General features: G+C 42.0%; 1 long non-coding RNA gene across 1 annotated transcript; it reads right to left on the reverse strand.

The window, feature by feature from the left end:
- Window positions 1-783: 783 nt before the first annotated feature.
- Window positions 784-3,220, reverse strand: LOC139073261 (uncharacterized). The gene is made up of 3 exons (XR_011521947.1): window positions 1,585-3,220; window positions 1,013-1,451; window positions 784-919 (listed from the first exon to the last, which is right to left on the reverse strand). It is a non-coding gene; the product is annotated as an uncharacterized lncRNA (long non-coding RNA).
- Window positions 3,221-7,634: the final 4,414 nt, after the last annotated feature.

Raw genomic sequence — 7,634 nt, forward strand, 5'->3', positions numbered from 1 at the left:
TGCCTGAAATTACCGGAACCGACCCAACAGAACAATCTCTGAATGGTAAGTAGCCGTTAGCCATAGCATCAGATTAGCTGCAGGGTTTTGCTCCACGGCCCGAAAGCTAGTATTCAGCATGTTTTAGAGATGTATCTGCATCAACACACCTGGTTTTAATCAGCAACAAATAGCTGAGCTGCTTAACAGCTAATCCAACCTGTTAAAGCAGGAAAATCCACTGAAACATGCTGGATAGCTCTCCAGGAGATCTGGGCTCAAGCTACAGTCTGCTGCATAAAGTTATGAAAATATCCCATGAGAAAATTATTCTGTAATGTGTTCAGTCCACTAAAACTGCCCTGATTTCATTATTTATTTACTGATACTAGCTGCTCTTGGTTGCAGGTGGTCTCCTCTGCTGGTGTCGTCAGGATCAGGAGCTTCCGGAAGAATGTGCTTTCAATGACTCTTTCCCCCTTATTTGTTATATTAATTAAATAAATCTCAATTGATATATTTCCTGTTTTTGTTCATGTCCATAAATACTTAAACATGCTTGAAATTAAAATAAGCTTTTAACAGTGAGGTGCTAGTTTAATTCATCACAATAGAGCTAGTTAAACATGCGACAATGTGATAATTCAATTAATGTAATTTATAAATATCCATTAAAATATCAAAATGAATCTAAATGAGATATTTGGCAGCACAAAAAACTTATCAAACACATTATTATAAGAATTGTAGGCAGACAGGAGACAGAGCTGATGGAGGTTCTCAGTCATCAAAGGATAGCTGAAGGCTTTCCAGGAACAGGAGATGTGGTGTTGTCTCTTCTCTCTCTATTCTGCCAGATGAGCTGTTAGGTTACAGGTTTGTGAGGACATCCTCTTGCTGTCATAACCAGATGACAGGAGTTATCAGGTGATCAGCCAGGCTAATGATGAGATGCAGAAAGAAAACAAATAATGCAGAAAGAAAACAAATCCAGGACAGTGTACAGTAATAAAAATAATGTGGTGTTGCTCACCTTATGTGCTCTTATAGAGTTATTAACGTGTGCCTGCCTCATGGTGTAGAGTCCATATTTTGCTGAGTGTCCTGCAATAATGCAGGTTATTAGTTAATTTACTTTTGATAGCAAAAACAAAATATTTAATGTAAAAGTTATTTACCAGTTGAATCAGCTCACACGTGTCACAGGGCCAGAATCAGTAGCCTCCTTCATGATGTCATGATGTAATCACATACGTTTATTTAATTGTTAATATCTTAAAAATTCAGAAATGTTTTAATTTTTTTTACCTTGAACAGTTCACTGAGCTTGCACTGTCACTGAGGTGGAAGCTGGAATCAACAGCAGACACCTCACATCTTGGTCTTTTCAGGGTGTGTGGATGCTCTGGGACCTTCTGGAAGATGAATTTCCGTCATGGTCCCTGTGTCACAAGACACTGAGGCTGTGAGCTCTATAGAAAACAAAGAGGCAGCACATTTATAAACATTTAAATTAGCATAAAATCACGTGTAACAACCTGTAAAACAAATTAAAACTAGAAGGTAATAAAATGTTTACATAGAAGATTATTAAAAATAATTCACCTTTGCTACGGGTAACACCACGTCAGCCTGGACAAGTGCATTCTTGCAGATTACTAAATCAGTCTGACAGCCAGTGTCTTGGGTAGATTTAGCCTGAAAAAAAAAATAGAGGCACATTGTTGTTTATAAAGTCAGATAATATACAAAAGAAACTGTCCTATATAGGTGCTTTATAACATTCCTAGTGTGTGATCATTATAACGTAAAAGTCAGTCACATATGATGTGGAGAGCCTGAAATGCGACCTCCTGAACAGAATTCCTCACGGAACCGGGTCACGCTGTGCTGGATTTCACGCTGTAATGATGTCTGTCAACTAGTGCTGCGTCAGTTAGAGCCACTGTTGCAGAATTACCGACTGACACAAAAACAACCTGAATTTTCTCTGAGCCTGACAGTCATGTGGACCGTTTTGTCGGCCAGGGCTTCGAGATATGTTCCGATTCGCCGCTGATTCTAACCTTACATCCCGTTCCACATTTTGTGAACTTGACAAATCAGCCCGAAGGCAGTGCAGGCTGATATTAGCTAAATGGAGTGAACCACGTCTCTCAAACTTTGCATTTAGGAAGGGAATTGTCTTTAGAAGATGTTAAAACTTTTATTTAGCTTACTCACCTCAGACTGGAGCCCGCCGTGGTGGGGGAGCAGAGTCGGTGGGCTGCATCTAAATCGCGGAAGAGCCACGGTGGGCACAGCCTCCCTCTTGGAACGGAGACGTGCAGAATCGCGGGTAAATTGCTGGTTGCAAACTACAGCACCCGGCGGGAGCTGAATCCTTTCCAGACACGCAACCACTGGCGCCTAATTTCTAAGTCCAGCGGAAAGGAGTACAACCCCACAGAGCCACCGCAACCATACTACACTACACCTTCTCACCATACTAACACGATATGGAGCACTAAACCTGAACTACTTTCCTAATAACACTAACAACCAAACACTAACTAAACTACACTATCCAACAGCCAAGCTAACACTAAATAAGTATGTATAACACTAAAGGCTACGCTAAAGACTAGGATATGCTAATGCTATATGCTAATGCTGAACTACGGCTAACCTCCTACACTCGCTTGCAAATCCAACTCCCAACTCGCCACAAGGCGTGGTCGAGACGCTCGTTGCTTTATAACTTTGACACAGAGCTGCTACGTAGTACTCTACTGGTTTACGTAGTATCTTACTCTTTAGCCATTGGCTAAAATTTATTCAAAATGAGTCAAATTCTATGTTTTAAGCTGAAGGTGGCGCTATACTGTGGTATTTAGGCAGAATTTTTAATTTTTAAAGAAAATGCACCAAAATGCTAAAATAATGAATACACACATTTAAAACACTATTAGACACTCTTTTATACAGTTCATCAGCAAAAAAAAAGTTAATTTAGACGTTACTTGCTCTTTAAGGTCTTTGTCTCCAGCAGCAGTAGCACTAAAAAACATGCTAACCGAACTTCCCGCCTGTTACCACCGCTTATGTTTGCTAGTTTTAACATGGTTCTGCACGTCCGCGTTTCCACCATGAGCAACGGAGAATTCACACTTACATAAGACGCAAAACGCAGCATATTCATTTCTTGGCACCTTTCTGAGAAAGCTGTGTCGTTCCAGTAGCTCTTTTGTTAGTCTTGACCATCTTTTAGGCATGCTGAACAACGAGTGACTTGGTGAATCGTCTTTACGCAGGACTTAGGAGCCGTCTTGCGTCAACGGCGTTGTCATCAACCAATGAGCGTTAGGTTACACAGACATGTGACATAAAGTTGAGCTAATGTGACATTGAGAACTTTGTTGTCAAGGTTTTTGGATATTTTCCCATCTACACTGTCCGAACTGAGGAGCTGAAAGACTTCTGTTCATTTGTTGATGTTGAACATGCCACTCTCCTTGGGACCAGCAGAACCCATTAGCTCTCACTGGGACCTGCAGTTGAGGGTTCTGAAGCTTTATCCAGCACTTCAGTCCTACTTCAGGTCTCAGGAAAAAGCACCAAATTTAATCATCAAGTTCCTAGAAAACCAAGTGTGTGAGGCCTGGTTGTGGTTTACACACATTACAACCAACTGTCACTGTTTAATGACACCATCAAAAAGATGGAGAAAGAGAAGAGCACAGCTGTCCACGCTGCACAGCACCTGTGTGATCTACAGGAGAAACTTTTGGAGAGGAAGGCCGCCCTCTTCATGGGATTAAAGGTGAGTTTAAACATATTCAAATTAAAAGTAATGTAAAAACAAGGCTCTTATATTAACCCTTTGATGCATGAATTATGAAATCTTCAACCATGATTTTTTTAACAATTTTTTAAATTCGTCTTTAGGTGTGAATGAAACAAATTTCAATAAATATTTTTTGTAAAATTTTATGATTTACAAATAATTTATTACATGTCAATCTCAGTGGGCAGCGTGCATTCTGAGCATGAAATATATTGGCTTGGCTTACTGAAGTCCAAATGGAGGGGCTCACATGCAGTAAAGTCTTCAACAGCCGCTTAATAGCAAAAACAAATAAATAACAATTTTGAGTACCTGTCCACTGTAGTGACCATTATGCATCAAAGGGTTAATGCTTCTTGAATTATTATTGGTGTTTTTTTCAGGTGAAGAGCATTCTGGCTACCCAAGAGCGCCCTCAAGTGGAGGTGTTTAAGCAAAGCGTCCACACCTTCTATGAAGGTTGCATCTCATATCTGCAGGAGTGGAGCTCCTCATTTACTGACATGAAGTGCTTCTCTTGGACCCTGCTCAAAGATCCACCAGGTTGGGATGTGGTTGAGAGCTCCTTGAGGTGTGTCTCCTCAAAGCTGCCAAACATTTACATCAATGAAACGGAGCTCTTTGACGAAGTTACTTCTGTCAAAACTTACACATCTGACAAGATTGGACTGTGGGACCGAGACATTAAACCAGCAGATGAACGCTGGGCTGAAATCTTAATACATTTTAAGCATCAGCATGTCCCATTTAAAAATGTAGCCGTCATCTGCCAGTTTGCCATGTGCCTACCTGGCACAAACGCATCTGTGGAACGCATTTTTTTCTCTCATGAACAACACTTGGACCAATGAGAGAAATCGTCTGGGACTGGAAACTCTGAAGGCACTGCTCATTACTCGGGTGAACTTTGATGACTGCTCTGAGTTTCATGCCAGACTTGTTGACAACCACAGTCTGCTTAAAAAGATTCACTCAAACATGAAGTACTCTTAAAGAGTTACTGAGACATTAAAGGGAACAATAGGGCTGTTCATTTAGTGCAATATTTTTGTTTCTAAAAAAAACTTGAAGTCAGTGAAATACTTTTTTTGTTCACCAAAGGGCTACATTTAATATTGCCAAAACAAATGTGTTTAAAAAATACTGTATTGTTTTGGAAAACAATTGCACTAAAAATATTAGAAAAACTGTCTTTTGAATATAGATCAAATGTTTCTGTTCTTGCACATTCTACAATCAAAAGCTGTTATTAAGGTCAGTTAAAATCGTTGTTTATCTTTTCACAAAAGGGCTACATTTAATATTGCCCAATGTGTTTCACAAATACAGTATTATTTTGAAAAAGAAAATAACAAAACATTGCACTAAAAAAAAGAATGTCCTTATTTTTAATAGGATGTTCAAATGTTGTTGCATTTTGTACAATAAAAAGCAGTTATAAGTCACCAGCAAGGATTTGTCAGTCTTCAATTTTGTGTAAAACTTTGGTGTCCGAGTTTTCAGTTTTTTTAAATCTGGTCACCCTAGGCTGGGATCAACTGACGACACCCAGTCGAACTAGCTACAACAAGCTAACCTGAAGCTAGCCCAAAGCTAACGCAGAGGTGGGAGCTAAGCTAACGGAGGTAGCAACCTAGCTACAACCGGAGTTAACTGTGCACAACACCAGAGCTTCTGAGTCAGAGATACGCCGGGCTGACCGCTGGGTAAAACCGGGTGGAACACAGAGGTCTCCGAGAGCTCCACAAGCCGGCAGCCGCACAGCAGACAAGCGCCGCTGCGATCTGAGATGCGCAGAGCTGCCGCTGGGGAGAACCGGGTGGAAAGGTTTCCATCCCAGAGCCCCACAAGCCGGCAGCCCACGCAGCAGACAGAAGCCGCGATCAGACAGAGATGCGCCGAGCTGTGGGGAGGGGAGAACGGGTGGAAAACCTCGGTCTCCCGAGAGCTCCACAAGCCGATAGTCGGAACCCAGCTCCACCAACATGTTATATTTCAACCCATTTTCTAAAGTGCAGCATTATGTTAAATGCATTGGGTTTTACCCTATTACAGTTAAATTTCATGGTTAAACAGTACATGTTAAAATCTAAGCTCAGCTCGGCAGTGACCTAAAATACATGAATATAATTTTACTTACCAAAAAAATGAAGTGGAGACTCCTTGGACGCTCTATTAGTGCAATTAATGCCACAGCAAGTCATTTTGTCCAACAATTGCACAAAAAATATCCAAAAAAGAATACACAAACGCTACAACTAATGGTCTAAGTTGAGAGACTGAAACTGACGGAACAGTTATCAGGCGAGGCCGAGGCTCAGACTGAGGCCTTTCCCCGGAGCTAGCTCTGCGGTCACGTGGGTCTGATGCTCATTAATTACTGTAAATCCTCTAATATTGGCCTGTATTCAATTGACGGCCGGGTATCACATTTTGGCCGGTGTCGAAGTCGGCGGAGGTGAATAATGGCCGGTTTTTTATTGTGGCCGGGTGAAATGTGGTAACAAGCAAGTACCACAGGGGGGGCGGTTGTGTCATCCGTCTCACTTTTGATTTGCCAGAGATAGACCGCGAGGGTAACTTTAACCGTGCGGAGACGAAGGGGAGGTGAAAATTTGATATCAAGTTCAAAGAGAACGTGCTGATTATGCTGCAGAACACTCTGGGGAGCAATATGAACTAGTCACTAGTCGACTTCACCGCTCTATAGTGACTTGTTATGCCTGTCATTGACTAGTCGCTGTCACGTGATAATGACCGGCAAGATGCAGTCCTTGGAAAAGACAGCAGCCTGCTGTCAGCAGGTGAGGAGCTCCTGCGCGTCGGGGGGCAATGCGCTGTGCCAGAGCGTCGGTACTGACACCCGCCATAAAACGGACATTTAACCAAATTGTGACCTTTACCCTCTTGCAATTTAACATTCCCCTCACCCCCATCCTAACCTTAACCAGCTTGCGCATGCAAAGCTCTGATTGTTGACGCGCTCCAGACATCTGCGTCCTGAGCACGGCCACAGTAACGTTATCAAATCAGGTGTCGCCACCTCAAAAACTAATTTAACACGCGATTGTTCATGTCGGCTCATTTCCTTTTCTGTTTTCTGTCTTTTATTTGTGCCTGATGCTTTTTGCTGCTGTGGATCGGGGCGCATCACCTTGTCCTCCAGTGACGCACCGGTGCGGCCGGCGAGCAGCGCGCATTCCGCTGTTTTTGCGGTCGGTAGATCTTTTAGAACTGCAGTTCAAAGGTAACTCATGAGGTGAATATATATGAAGGCAGGTAGCAGTTTTTCTTTAGGATTGAGAGGAGATGCAGGAAGATGATAAACAGATACAGGACAGAAAAATAGTCAAATAAAAACAAGTTAGTTTTTGTACCTGGTGGTTGCAACAAACAGACACCACTGAAGGTAATCAGAAGTGAGGAACAGAAAATGAAATAATTATTTTAATGTTTAGAGCAGCAGGAACACTGAGAGGCTGCAGGCGCATCAGTGAGTTTGCGGCCGCTGCGCAGGGGGAGGGGGGAGAGGGCTGAAGCTGAAACTACCGTTGTTAAAAGAAACGTGTTTAACTTTGAAAATGTGGGCGCAATTTTAATTGTCAAAAACTCCAGCGAACCATTAGTTCATTTTGCTCCAATAGAAATTGAGGCCTGCCTCTAATTCTGGTCCTCCTTCCAATAAAGGCCTGGAGCCTGATGAGCTTGAGTCAAATACAGGCCCGGGCCTGTATTAGAGGATTTACAGTGTACAGAATTTTAGGCTTTTAATACACTTAAACAGAAGAGTGAAAAAAATTCACCCCCCTCAGAGTTGTCATGAGTGTAA

Source organism: Nothobranchius furzeri, chromosome 11 (genome assembly GCF_043380555.1).
Source record: "Nothobranchius furzeri strain GRZ-AD chromosome 11, NfurGRZ-RIMD1, whole genome shotgun sequence".
Classification (NCBI taxonomy): Eukaryota; Metazoa; Chordata; class Actinopteri; order Cyprinodontiformes; family Nothobranchiidae; genus Nothobranchius; species Nothobranchius furzeri.